Here is a 5,000-nt window from a genome sequence, read left to right on the forward strand (position 1 = left end):
GATTGGTGTTTGGGAAATGTCCCGCCCCTTACCATAACCGGCAGTCTCAACACACGACTAACTAACTCAAGCAGGCCCCGCCCCTTTATTCAGCATATCAACAAACGGCTGGTAGAGAATACATCGAGCTTCTTCACAGGTTAGTGACATCACTAACCCTAACATTTGCATAACCCCGCCCCCGGGAACATGAGGAGAAGAGGAAGAGTTGTCGTCCGTCTCTCACATTTATTGATACAGTACGAACACAAACGCAGACGCATGTCATAAAGCGAGATGACATCATCAGTTATAACCGTAATTACACTAAACTATCCCTGTTCTCTCTTCAGCAGCAGATATTCTCTGGCTCATCTTACCCCACACCAGCGCTTTAGAGATCATCATGACAGAATATGCTAATCAGTGACTGAAGATGGTTAACTCATAAACTCATCCTCTATCCCTTCAGAAATGTTCTGTCTCGTTCTACATGTGTGTGTGTGTGTGTGTGTGTGTGTGTGTGTGTGTGTGTGTGTGTGTGTGTGTGTGTGTGTGTCCTGTTTCGTTCTACATGTGTGTGTGTGTGTGTGTGTGTGTGTCCTGTTTCGTTCTACATGTGTATGTGTGTGTGTGTGTGTGTGTGTCCTGTCTCGTTCTACATGTGTATGTGTGTGTGTGTGTGTGTGTCCTGTCTCGTTCTACATGTGTATGTGTGTGTGTGTGTGTGTGTCCTGTCTCGTTCTACATGTTGTCTCTTCTTCTGGAGTCTCTCCATCATTGTCCGACTCCGGTTTGATCAGAAAAGGCTGAACAGTTTCTGTCATTTTCAGTGTGTGTGTGTGTGTGAGGTAATCGGAGCCATAGATATCCATAATAAAGGCTAGATGTCTTACGGCGGAGTCTCTAACGTCATCACCGGCGGCCATCTTGTCACAGGCAAGCTTTCTGGCGGCCATCTTGTACCTGATGTAAGGCGAGTGATCTGAACACAAATACTCTTATCTCACTGAAATCTGGACGGATTTACAACTGGTTTGGTTTCTTACAAACGTTATTAACGCGGCTATAATTCTGGATGCTTGAACAAATTATGAATAATTATTCATAAGTATGCAGTGTCATAACTACAGCTCTGACATTTATAACAAACCAAACAGTTTGAAAATCGGTAGAAAATTGAGCAAGTTATGGTTATTTAAAAAGTACACGGACCATTAAAACACAATGTTAGGAGTGAGCGAGCTGACTGAGACAAGATGGCCGCCAGGTGTGGACGTCGACCTCCATTGGCCAGCAGTGCGCACGAGACATCTAACCTTTATTATGTATATCTATGATCGGAGCTGCTAACATGAGCTCTTGAAGCTCCGCCCTCTTCCTGAAAGGGGGCGGGGAGCAGCCGCTCATTTGCATTTAAAGGGAAACACAAAAACGGCACTTTTTAACATGCTATAAAAATAATTTGTGGGGTATTTTGGCTCAAACTTCACACACTCTGGGGACATCAGAGACTTATTTTACATTGGACCCCTTTAACATTTCTCCATTATGGTTTTCTATGGGCAAGAAAACACTTGGACTGGATTATAGTGTTGTTGTTTTGGCTGTAAATAATGTTTAAAAATGCTAGTCATATATGAGTGATTCTCAAGCGGTCTGTTCTGAAAGGGTCGTGGACAGCAGGGGAAAAGCAACACTGAATGAAACCGATAAAATGCAGCTAACCATATAATTATGCACAGTTAGGATGGCATAGGCATTTCCCATATCTTTTGTTGTTAACATCAAATAGAATAAATGTATCCACCATGTTTGCAGAAGCACAACCTCAGTGAATACATCAAACATGGGTTCATGGCTAAATCCCATTTCTGCTGCTCTTTATGCATTTAAAGAATGATATTATTGCTCGAATTTAAAACAAACCAACACATGATCATAAAATGTGATCAACAATACACATCAAGAATGGCTTCACAGTTAAATGGCATTTCTGCTGATGCATTTACACAATTTCAGTGTTCTTATGATATTCACTTTAATTTTCCCCATTCAATTATTAATGTTAAAACAAACAACACTACAGACGAGAATAGAAAACGTTCACATAAATCACACTCCTGCTGTTGTTTATGCATTTACAAAATCTCTATTTTCTTTTTCATTTTTAACATGTCAGTCCTATGCAGTTACCTAAGCAATATTCATAACTCAGTTCATAATTATACATTTATAGAGGCATTTTAGCTTATTCGTACACTCTAAAAAATGCTGGGTTAAAAACAACCCAAGTTGGGTTGAAAATGGACTAACCCAGCGATTGGGTTGTTTTATGCAAACATTTAACCCAACCGCTGGGTTAAAACAACCCATTTACTGGGTTTGTCCATTTTCAACCCAACTTGGGTTGTTTTTAACCCAGCATTTTTTAGAGTGTACAAAAGTAAAAGTGTCACAAAAAGGACAAGAAAGCACCACGCCCTTAAAATAGAGCAAATGTAAAAACATAAGAACAATTTATTCTTGTGTTTGATATGTGAATTATTAGAAGTTTTAAATTATTCAAGTCAAATTTATGAAAAATTTCCATTAGTGTGTGGTTCTGTCATAAACTCTTCTAATTCAGCTTTTTATATATATATATATCTATGACAATAATAAAGTTCAAACTTAATTTGGGTGTTTTGTACAATTTACAACATTGTTCTGTTATGAAAACAATAATTAACTATGTTAAAACTAATTTTTATTTAATCATTTAGTAGGCTTATATGGTTCTGTCAAAAGTGTATCTTTTTTATTTAGCTTTTTCTTAATTTTGATCAATTATAATCTGTGACAATAATCAAGTTGCTATCAATTTTCAATTTTATTATTAAAGTTGTTATTTATGGTTCTCATGAATTGTTATTTTCATTTGGCTTTTATAAAAAAATGCTGGGTTAAAAACAACCCAAGTTGGGTTGAAAATGGACTAACTCAGAAATTGGGTTGTTTTAACCCAGCGGTTGGGTTAAATGTTTGCATAAAACAACCCAATCGCTGGGTTAAAACAACCCATTTACTGGGTTAGTCCATTTTCAACCCAACTTGGGTTGTTTTTAACCCAGCATTTTTTAGAGTGTATGATAAACTGTTGGGTCAAAACTTGCCAAGAAATGCATAAAGTGAAGGAGAAACAGAGAAAGGAAAAATAGAGTGAAAAATGACTTGGATGTGCCATTTTTAGAAATCTATTAAAACCAGTAAATCTGTCATAGCAGGAGTTTAGACTGAGAAACAACAGCAAAACATTTCCTGCTGAGTGCAACTTTAAATTAATCCACTTTTTTTGGACATTTGCTTCCCTATTTTATTTTGTATAAATTATTTGTACAGATTTTTGCACATGACGAGGGGAAAAAATGTGTTGTGGCCACAAATTATGAATTAATTACCGTTAATCATTTCCTTGTTTTAGTAAATCTTGGCCATGAATTCAAAACTATTTCCCTCATTTTAATAAATCATAGCCACAATTTAGTAATTCATCCCATCGTTTTAGTTAAAGGAGTAATAGTATTCTATTGGCATGTTATCATGCTTTAATGCTAAAAACATTATTATTCACATAACACTTACAGTCTGTCTCAAACACACTGATTACTACAACAACCCTTCTTCTGAAACGCTCAGAGTGTGTTACTCAGATCCTGGGTCAGACAGAACAACCCAGTGTTTGGGTAGTTTATGTGTTACTCAGATCCTGGGTCAGACAGAACAACCCAGTGTTTGGGTAGTTTTTGTGTTACTCAGATCCTGGGTCAGACAGAACAACCCAGTGTTTGGGTAGTTTATGTGTTACTCAGATCCTGGGTCAGACAGAACAACCCAGTGTTTGGGTAGTTTTTGTGTTACTCAGATCCTGGGTCAGACGTAACAACCCAGTGTTTGAGTAGTTTTTGTGTTACTCAGATCCTGGGTCAGACAGAACAACCCAGTGTTTGGGTAGTTTTTGTGTTACTCAGATCCTGGGTCAGACGTAACAACCCAGTGTTTGGGTAGTTTTTGTGTTACACAGATCCTGGGTCAGACGTAACAACCCAGTGTTTGGGTAGTTTTTGTGTTACACAGATCCTGGGTCAGACGTAACAACCCAGTGTTTGGGTAGTTTTTGTGTTACTCAGATCCTGGGTCAGACGTAACAACCCAGTGTTTGGGTAGTTTTTGTGTTACACAGATCCTGGGTCAGACGTAACAACCCAGTGTTTGGGTAGTTTTTGTGTTACTCAGATCCTGGGTCAGACGTAACAACCCAGTGTTTGGGTAGTTTTTGTGTTACACAGATCCTGGGTCAGACGTAACAACCCAGTGTTTGGGTAGTTTTTGTGTTACTCAGATCCTGGGTCAGACGTAATAACCCAGTGTTTGGGTAGTTTTTGTGTTACTCAGATCCTGGGTCAGACGTAATAACCCAGTGTTTGGGTAGTTTTTGTGTTACTCAGATCCTGGGTCAGACGTAATAACCCAGTGTTTGGGTAGTTTTTGTGTTACTCAGATCCTGGGTCAGACGTAATAACCCAGTGTTTGGGTAGTTTTTGTGTTACTCAGATCCTGGGTCAGACGTAATAACCCAGTGTTTGGGTAGTTTTTGTGTTACTCAGATCCTGGGTCAGACGTAACAACCCAGTGTTTGGGTAGTTTTTGTGTTACTCAGATCCTGGGTCAGACGTAACAACCCAGTGTTTGGGTAGTTTTTGTGTTACTCAGATCCTGGGTCAGACGTAATAACCCAGTGTTTGGGTAGTTTTTGTGTTACTCAGATCCTGGGTCAGACGTAATAACCCAGTGTTTGGGTAGTTTTTGTGTTACTCAGATCCTGGGTCAGACGTAACAACCCAGTGTTTGGGTAGTTTTTGTGTTACTCAGATCCTGGGTCAGACGTAACAACCCAGTGTTTGGGTAGTTTTTGTGTTACTCAGATCCTGGGTCAGACGTAATAACCCAGTGTTTGGGTAGTTTTTGTGTTACTCAGATCC

General features: G+C 39.0%; 1 protein-coding gene across 1 annotated transcript in view; it reads right to left on the reverse strand.

The window, feature by feature from the left end:
* Positions 1-5,000, reverse strand: part of rab26 (RAB26, member RAS oncogene family) — a gene marked incomplete at both ends in the record, with an annotated part of 172,367 nt that overhangs the window by 68,743 nt on the left and 98,624 nt on the right. The gene's annotated exons all lie outside the window — the stretch shown is intronic.

The sequence above is a fragment of the Gobio gobio genome, assembly GCF_949357685.1.
Source record: "Gobio gobio genome assembly, chromosome: 20".
NCBI classification, from domain to species: domain Eukaryota; kingdom Metazoa; phylum Chordata; class Actinopteri; order Cypriniformes; family Gobionidae; genus Gobio; species Gobio gobio.